The sequence below is a fragment of the Pipistrellus hanaki genome (genome assembly GCF_964339955.1).
Source record: "Pipistrellus hanaki genome assembly, chromosome: 1".
Classification (NCBI taxonomy): Eukaryota; Metazoa; Chordata; class Mammalia; order Chiroptera; family Vespertilionidae; genus Pipistrellus; species Pipistrellus hanaki.
Genome location: NC_140503.1, coordinates 106,105,444 through 106,115,473, shown reverse-complemented (window position 1 = coordinate 106,115,473; position 10,030 = coordinate 106,105,444).

Genomic DNA, 10,030 nt, shown 5'->3' with positions numbered 1-10,030 from the left:
AAGTACTGCAGCACAAATGTCTTCCTCCCTCCTTTATCAACCCAGACATGGGTTTTCATTAGCTTTCCCCAATACAATAATCCTACCAATGTGGGAAACTTCTACAGATTATTCTTCGAAGACCAAGCCTAAGCAGTGGTATTCTGTGATGAGCTGTAGAAATCCCACCTCAGTAGGTCCTCTTGGCTCCCCTGCTAGGAAGCTATTTGGAGCCTTGTAGGATAGAAAGAACATTTTCCTTCCTCTGGAAAATGACTCTATGAATTACTAACTGTGTAACATTGTCTATAACAGTTCTCACCAAGTCCATTCATCAGTTTAGTATGGCTGTGGTAATTTACAAAGCTAACTGATGCACATGTCTTCTGTCTCCAAGGGCTTTGACACTCACTTCACTCCCAGCATCTAAGAAGAAAATATGATTAAGTCTATTTCATCCAATATTCTGCTCAAGCTCTGTAATGAGCATATTAGCAGCATGATGATAGGGTTTGTAATATTGCTGATAATCCTAAGACAACCTAAGGTCTGACAGGCCTTGTGAATTTTCAAAGGCAAAGTAAATTACTTTAATACAGATGCTTACTGAGGAGAGAGAAAAATGGTGGCCGAATAGTAAGACCTTTCTTGCATCTCATCCCAGGGCCAGATTGGAAATTTAACTAAATTGGAGAACATTCACCTGGATTTACCAACTGGATCCAACTGAGGAGGAGACATATCAAGAAAGAACACAAAACACCTGGAGACCAGTAGGAAGAGCAATGTCACGAGAGAAGATGACTCAGTTCTCAGGGGCAACAGGCCAGCAGGCCAGCAGGCTGAGAGAGGAGGGAGTGTTGGACTATGGGAGGGTCTGTTACCTCAGAAGAGGGAACTCCAGGCTGGGCATCACAGCCCAGAGCAACAGAGCCTAGACCTGAAGACCCTGTAACATCCAGCTGTGAAAAGCAGCAGGGCTGCTGGCTTCCAGAGAATCTGGAGCCCGCAGACCAGAGCTGGTTGGAGAGAAAGCTGCAATTTTGTTGTTGTTGTTGTTTGTTTGTTTTTCTCTAAACCCAGAGCACAGGAGTTTTCATTTGTAACTATTCACCTCAGGCTTTGGTTTAGGGAGGGAGGAGCGGAGTTGAGGTGCCTGAAGAAAGACTGGGTGGAAAGCAGGCCAGGGAGATGTGGAAAAGCAGTAGCTAGGAGTCCTGCAGTTAGTCATTCATACATGTCCAAACCTAAACAACCATTTTTTTTTCTGAGAGGAGCTAGCCACTCTCAGTAGCCTCAGGGCGAGTGATATAGCCTGTCTCACCCTCAGGAGCCCTGCATGCCATCCCCTGCATTTTAAGCTTTTCAGAGGAAAGAAGAGCAGAGGCCAAGCTTATGTATCTGAACAGTCTTAAGGAACTCTCAGTGACTAAATTGGAGAAGGGGCTATCCACCTCACTATTCTGGGAACCAAACTGATAACTCCAGATTCCCAGACAATCCAATTGTTCTCCATATAAGGATCTCTGTCCAGCCACAGGAAGAGTAATATTTTGGGCCACTCATGGAGTAGCAGCTCTGGAACAGGGAAATACACCCACCATATTCCCTGAAAGCTAAACAGCACCTCCTCCACCTAAAGCCCTTTCAGAAATAAACTCTTGAATGTTTAAGATTGACAGTTGACTAGCAGGCAAAGGCAGGCAGAAGTGGAGCCTGGGGAACCAGGGGAAGTTTGCTGACCCAGTCCTGGGCCCCAAGTGGCTAACAAACCTACTTTAGGGCGTAGATTGGCCCCTCTTGCTTGTAGTCAAGACCTGTGGATTGGAGCATCAAGCAGGCAGCTAAAAGCCAGAAGACAGTTCCTGACAGTGGTTAGCACCTAAGTACCTAACAGGAAGCTCAGAATTAGCAGATAGAAGAGTGGGATCCAAAGTGAGCTCCCATGGGGCATTAATCGTGGCTGAAAGGAATGCCAATTCACCTTTTTGTTTCATTTTTTCTTCTTTTCTCTATTTTTCTCCCTTTCCTCTCCCCGCCCCAATTTTTCTCATTCTTTTCTCCCCCCCTTTTAAATGTATTTATATATCTGCTTTAATGATTTGTTATTATTCTAATCTCTGTTGTTACATTCAAATATTAAATTTTCCTCTTCCCTTCTCCTACTTAATTTTTCTTCCTTTTTTTTTTCACTACTCAATTTTTTTCTCTCCCTTTTCTTTTTCTCCTGTTTTCTTATTTTTCTTCTTATTATTTTAGGTCTAGCTGCTTTCTCTATTTTCCGTAACAAATTTTTTTCTTGTCTTTTCATTTCTTTTCTCACTTTATTTCCTTCCCCTATTCTTCTACTTATTATTTTCTTCATTTCAGTTCTGCATCTACATATTCTGTTTCCTCTTTTCTTGTAGTGGTTTTGTGTGTATGTGTGTGTGTGTGTGTGTGTGTGTGTGTGTGTTTTGTTGCTTGTTTTATTTTCTACCCATATTTTTTCTTTCCTTTTTCCCCTACCATACTTGCTCTTTTCTCTTCCCTAATTCTGTCTTCTCTTGGGGTTGCTTTTGTTGGTGCTTCAGGGTTTGGGGTATGTTTGTGTTTTATTTTTTCTGTTTCACTTTTTGTCTTGTATTTCATTGTGTTCTGTCCATAACAGCTTGAACGACATGGTTAGGGTGAGCCACATAATCAGCTAACATGAGAGGGGACTCCATTCACAAATGGATCAACACAATTCAAGACCCAATTACAACAGGAGAACCCAAATAACACCAGCAATGGGCTGTCCTAAAACACCCAGCTCAGGAGATTAGACTGCACCACTGGATCCCACAGACCACCTACTAATAAAACCACCCCCCAAAATCTGGGAGGTATAGCAGTTTTATCTAGTACATAGAAAAATGAAAGAAAAAGAAAGGACAGCAAAAATGGGGAGACACAGAAACAACTTCTAAAAACAAGAAGAAGGAGGAGGAGGAGGAGGAGGAGGAGGAGGAGGAGGAGGAGGAGGAGGAGGAGAAGTAGTAGTAGTTGTTGCCAGAAAAGAAACTAAATTAAATGGGGCAAGCAATTTGTCAGATAAAGAATTTAGAATAATGGTAATAAAGGTGTTCAAACAATTTATGAGGCCTGCAAGCAAATTAATGAGAATTTTAAGAAAATTAATGAGAACATCAAGGGACTTAATGAGAGTTATACCATTATTAAAAAAGAGATTGAAAGAATAAATAAAAATTAATTTGAAAAGAGGAATGACATAGCTGAAATAAAGAACACCCTAGAATGATTCAATAGTAGACTAGAAAAAGCTAAGGAATGAATGAGTGAATTAGAAGACAACATAGAAAACACACACACACACACACACACACACACTCAGAGCAGCAAATGGGAAAAAAAAATTAAGAGCAGGAGGAGAGTTTAAGGAAGCTCTGGGAGAACATGGAAAAAAAATCTGCATAATAGTGGTGCCAGAGGAGAAGAAACTGAGCAAGGAATAGATAACCTGTTTGAAGAAATAATGACAGAAAACTTCCTTGACTTGGGAAAGAAAAGTCACACAAGTTCAGGAAGTACAGAGTCCAAATCAAAATGAACCCCAAAAGACCCACACTGAGGCAAATCAATTAAAATGGCAAAGGCTAAAGACAGAGTTTTAAAGGCTGCAAGAGAGACAGAAAGTTACCTACAAGGGAACTCCCAATAGGCTATCAGCTGATTTCTTAATAGAGACACTTCAGGCCAGAAGGGAGTGGCATGAAGTATACAATGTAAAAGCAAGGTACTGAATCACAGAATATTCTCTCCAATAAATTTTATCATTCAAAAGGTGAAATAAAGAACTTCTCTGAAAAAAAAAAAAGGCTAAAAGAATTTATTACTATCAATGGTTATAAAGAGTTTATTATCTACAATGCAAGAAATGCTAAGGGACAGTTGTAAAAAGAAGTAAGGAGAAACAGGCATCCTATATAATAAAAGGCTAATATGCAAACTGTCTCCTCAAACGGAAGTTTGACTGGGAGTTCAACGAGGGGGCGGGACGACCCAGGCAACTGTCTTCAGAATTCCCTCTAAACTATTGCAGCTTTTCACAGATTCTTTTCTTCTTGAAGAGTGAGAGTGGAAGGGAGGGACGTGTGTGTGTGTGTGTGGGGGGGGGGGCGGGGGGCGGGAGGGGTGGTGTCAGGGAGGGAAGATATCGATCAGTTGATTGCCCCCACATATGTCCTGACAGGGCCGAGGATCAAGCCTGCAGAAAAGTGGTTCCTATGCTGGGTGGTCAAGAAAAAAATACAGCCCTGGCTGATATTGCTCAGGGTTAAGGGCATGTACTGGGGTTGCAAGCTTGATCCTCGGCCCTGTCAGGGCATATGTGGGAGGCAACCAACTGATCGATCTCTCTCTCCCCGGCCCCCCCACTTCCCTCCTCCTACTCTCACTCTTTAAAAAGAAAAAAAAATCAATGGGAAAATAAATGTTCCTGAGTATTAACAATGACAAAAAGATAATACATAATCCACTACATAATACACTTTTTAAAAAGTTTCATCAGAAATATAGCAGGAGGAATCTGTGAAAAGCTGCAATAGTTTAGAGGGAATTGTGAAGACAGGGTGAGCATAGTTCAGGCAGAAATGATGCCTGGACTTTTTGTAAATTATCTTCTTTCCCCTTAAAATAGGATTTTCTCTTAATTTTATTATTCTTCCTAAAAGTCTCTGCTGATTAATACATTGAGGGTTAAACATACTTTTTTAAAATGAAAATTCATTTGTAAAAGTTAACGTTATATACAACTGGGGTAAATTAATTTGGTCAACTGGTTTTTAACTCCTGCCTCAGAAAGCTACATCATTTTCTGTCTTGGAATGGAGATGAGGGCAATGAGGGAAAACAGAAGCACAGGGCAGGCCCACATGGGGGTAGGGGTGCAAAAATGAGAGAATGGTAAGAGCACAGAAGGTCTGAAGGGGCACTGAAAGTGAATGCAAAAAGAGAGAAAGGAAGGCAGAAACTGCCAGAGACAGGCATCTACTTTAAAAATTTGTTTGAAACATCTGAAAACCAAGAGTAAGGCAAGAGTAAAAAAAGAATTCTTCCTTATGGACCCAAAGAACTTAAAATGTACATACTATATTACACTGTTTCAATGATCTCATAGGCTACAAATTAGTCCTAAATATAAAGGTTATTTAAAAGTGTTTGTTTCTTACCATCAAGTTCGACAGCATTTAGGAAGATGCACGTGTCTTGGAGGGAGTGCACACTTGTATGAGGAGTGTCCCCACTGATGTGCTGGAGCCACATGGGGGTAGGGGCTGGCCCGCCCTAGAAGCAGGAATAACTACTCTTCCCAGCGGATGCTGTGCCTCACATATGTGATGTTCTCTTCCTTGCATTGACTGCCAGCAAGTTGAATCAAATTAAGGTCAGCTACCGAAAAGTAAACAGGATATTTTGGTGTACATGGCATGCTTTCTGCACCCCAAGCTGCTGCCTGTTTTTCCTCTCCTTTTGGTATTTACCTCCTCCTTCTCCTCTCTCATATTAAGAAAAACCTGCAGGCCCCCTTAAAATCCATTCTGCAACAAGTAGGAAAAAACACTAAATATGCATACTGACATTTGCTTGGGAACCTAGAATATAAATTCAAGGCACTAGCTCTTTATTCTCGTTAGACATCAGATTACAATGAAATCGTCCTCAAATTCTGTAGTCCTGGTAACTGCTTTACTTAGAGAACATGGAGGCTGAACTTGCCCAAAAGGCCCTGGAAGGAGAGCAAAAGCTTATTAAGAAACTCTTTCTGATGTTCATAACCACACAGCAAGCTGTGCAGATGGCAGCATGGAGTCAGAGAAAAGCCCTCCTTGCAGTTATCCCAGTTGCTGTGATGTATTTGGGCTTTGCTGACATTGAGGCTATTGCCCTTATAATAACAAGATTGGCTATGGCACAGCAAAAATATTGACAATGAATAGTATTTTGAATAATCACAGATTGCAAATCCTCTTAAACACTTTCAATTCTAACAGATATATTTTGACTTAGACTAACAGAAGCTGGGAGAATTTCTTAAAGGGTCAATTGGTGTGAAAGAACAGAGATGGTTTTAAAAGAGCTATATTGCTTAGAGATTAAGGACAAAAGGAACAATTCACTTTAAAAAGATATAAAAGCCTCCAAGCCAGGGAACAGCTTCCCTTTCTTTATTTGAATGAGGCAGATTCACTTCAAATCTTAGAGCTGTGCTTGTAGACCTGGAAGTTCCCCTCTCCTTTTCCACAAAGCTTATAATTTCCATTGTCCGTTTATGGCAACTTGAAACTCTCGTGAGTTTTAGCAACAACAACGAGAAAAAAAATTAAGTAGCAGTCATTTTTATTTTGGTTCAAGAGATTTTAGCAGGAATACTCTGAATGTGAATGGCTGCATTTTTAAATCCTGAATTTCTGAGGTGGCCTATTAGGTGCCACTTTAGTTCAAGGTAATTTAAAAAGCCTATAATAGCAAGAAAAAAAATCAGTTTATTTGGACATTGTAGGGAAAAATGTTACAAATTACATTAATTCCAATAGTGGCCCGGTACATGAACTTATTGCATGGGGAGGGGAGAGAAAGGTGTCCCTCAGCCTGGCCTGCACCCTCTCCAATCTGGGACCCCCTCGAAGGATATCCTACTGCCAGTTTACAGGGATTGGGCCTAATCTGGCAGTCGGACATCCCTCTCACAATCCAGGACTGCTGGCTCCTAACCACTCACCTGCCTGCCTGCCTGATTGCCCCTTACTACTCTGCCTGCCGGCCTGCTCGCCCCCAACAGCCGTAAGCCTGCTCGCTCCCAAATGGTCCCCCCACCAGCCTGATCATCCTAAATTGCCCCCCATGCCAGCATGCTCACCCCCAACTGCCCCCCTGCCAGTCTGATTGCCCCCAACTGCCTACTCACCCCCACCTGCCGACCCCACTGGTCTGCTCACCTCCAACTGCCCTCCACTGTCCTGATCACCCCCAACTAACCCCCACTGATGGCCTACTTGCCCCCAACTTGCCACTCTGTTGGTCTGTTAACCACCAACTGCCCACCCTCCCCCGCTGGCCTGATCACCCCCAATGACCCCCCTGCCCATTAGCCTGATCACCCACAAATGCCCTCCCCTCTTGGCCTCTAACCACCTCTACCTTGGCCCCACCACCATGGTTTTGTCCACAAGCACGTCTGGAAGGTCTCCTGGAAGATCTCCCAGCCTAATTAGCTTATTACCCTTTTATTAGTATAGAGGCCTGATGCATGAATGGGGGCCAGCTGGTTTGCCCTGAAGGGTGTCCCAGATCAGGGTGGGGGTTCCCTTGGGCAGCCTGGGTGAGGGGCTGATAGCTGCCTGCAGACTGGCCACACCCCCAAATGGGGACTCTTACTCCATGGAGGTATGGCCAGCCTGGGCAAGGGGCTAAGGGCCCTTTTCAGGCTGACCACACCCCCTTCAGGGTGGGGGTCCCCACTGGGGTGCCTGGCCAGCCTAGGTGAGGGGTTGATGGCTGTTTGCAGCCTGGCCAAACCCCCTAGCTGGGACCCTCACCCCATGGGGGTGTGGCCAGCCTGGGTAAGGGGCTGAGGGCTGTCTTCAGGCTGGTCATATGCCCTGGTGACCCAGGCTACCAGCCCCTCCTTGAGCGGAGGCCAGGATGGGCTGAAAGCCTGGGTCACCAGCCACTCCGTCAGCCGTGGCCAGGGTGGGTGGGAAGTTTGGCTTCCTCTGTCAGCGGAGGCAACCCAAGCCTCCTGCTCACTCCAGCTCCATGGTCGCTGCCATCTTTGTTGGGTGAATTTGCATACTCACTCCTGATTGGCCAATGGGCATAGCAGAGGGACGGTCAATTTGCATGTTTCTCTTTTATTAGTGTAGATTCCTTCCCACATGTTCACTTTTATACTCCTACACGAAACTCATCCTGTTTTTGGAGATGGAAATGGGACAGGAGGTATGGGTAAATAATAAGGAAAGTTATTGCTTGTCATGTTTAAATTACAACTATGAAAACTGTGTTACAAGCACTTAATAAACAGAATAGCACAGATGTTCTCCCCACAGGCGAGTGGTTCTCCTCAGTGTGGAATTCCAGTCCTCCTTGATCATTTGGGTATCACTAGAAAGAAGTGGACTTATTAGAAGTAACGTCTCCTCCGTAGGTGCCCTCCTCCTTGGTCTTTAAGGACCTCTGGAGAAGGCATTTTCAAATTTGAATTCTTTACAAGGTAGAGTGATCTGGAAACTATTAGAAATGTGGTTTCTTGAAATAAAATACCAACAGAGGGTTCCAGGATACTTGGATTTCCTGCAGCTACCACTTTTAAAGCAGCCTTCACCATATTCTGCTAGCTTGTATGAAAGCAACTTAATGATGCACAAAACTTATTATTATAAAATAAGGCTGAACCTATAGGGTAGCTGTTCACAAAGTGTTCACAATGACACTTCTTTATGGCCTATTTTCTTTTAAAATGCATGCCTTTTCCCCACCCTTAATGCATTCTATATATATAAAATAAATACTCCTTGTAGCAGGACCCAGGCTCGAAGGCCTTAAAACCCAATAAAAGAGTCCTGTAGTTTAATGGTCCTTAAATGCTCAACATCTTTTTCACTTAATGTGAAATCCATCTGATCTAATAGCTGTGACTGAATTATAGATATGTAATCTTTTTCTACTAAATGTTAATCTTCTGACTTGGCAGAGTAATAGAAGCTCTAAATTATTAAGAAGGCAATAACCTCTCTAAACTCTTTCCTGAATTCAGGATATTCCCAGGACTGCTATTTTTAAAAAAAGAAAAAAATTGCAAACCTGTTTAAAATATAAAATAAAAATTGGGCCCATTAAGTACAATTTGATTCTAAATATCAATTATCAGGGGCATATTTTTATTGATGTCTCTTCTATTTCATTGAATGGAATATATGTAGGTATACACACACACACACACACACACACACACACACACACACACAATTGGCTCTTTTTCATTTACATATGACAATTTTGTAACCTTCCTTCTTTGGTTAAATTCAATCATCACCAATGTTTGTTCATGCAAGCATAAATAATGAAAATATCCTCTAATGCATAAGAGATGCCACATGCCCAATTATGCTAAATGCAAGTGTTCTCACTGCCCACGGAGTCTCACTGGAATGCCATTTCTGCTGCAGCTTCATCTTTTTTAAACCTCTGTATGTCTCTTGTCTGCCAAAGGCCCCTATCTATAATAATAAAAGCATAATATGTTAATTAGACTGGAGAGCTGAAAGACCTTCTGGACATCATTCGGGATGAAGCCAGGTGGTGCGAGCCAAGGCAGAGGCAGTAAGGTGTGATCAGGCAGGCAGGCAGAGTTGTTAGGGGAGATCAGACAAGCAGGCAGGTGAGCGGTCAGGAGCCAGCAGTCCTGGATTGTCAGAGTGATGTCTGACTGCCAGTTTAGGCCTGATCCCATAGGAATCCCATGTGGGATCAGGCCTAAGCCGACAGTAGGATATCCCCCGAGGGGTCCCACATTATGAGAGGCTGCAGGCTGGGCTGAGAGGACCACCACCTTTTGCACTTATTTCATGCACCAGGCCTCTAGTGTGCAATAAGAAACAGAAGCCATGCTAAGAAGCAGATTAATATCTACCCAGAGAGGCTGTTTCAAATAGCCAAGGCACAAAACATGGGAAAGAATTTCCAACAACGAATGTCAGATCCAGTTTGGTTAAGGACAATGAATGAAATAAGAGCAGGAATTCCCATTTTTTCATTTTGTATTTTGTCCATGGTGTAGTCTGCACATGATATGTTTTATGGTGCCATTTGTTTTTTTCCTTTCTGAAAAAAGGAAAAATTATTCAAAACATTTAGCAGCCAGGAGTAAGGTCTAGGTTCCTTTTCTCTGACAGACATGTGCAACCACACTTTGCACGCTCATCACAGGCAACCCTTTTTCAATCCTTATTTTAGAGCCAGAAGTAGTGCACAGACTTTGATGCACAGATCATGTAAAAAGAAAAAA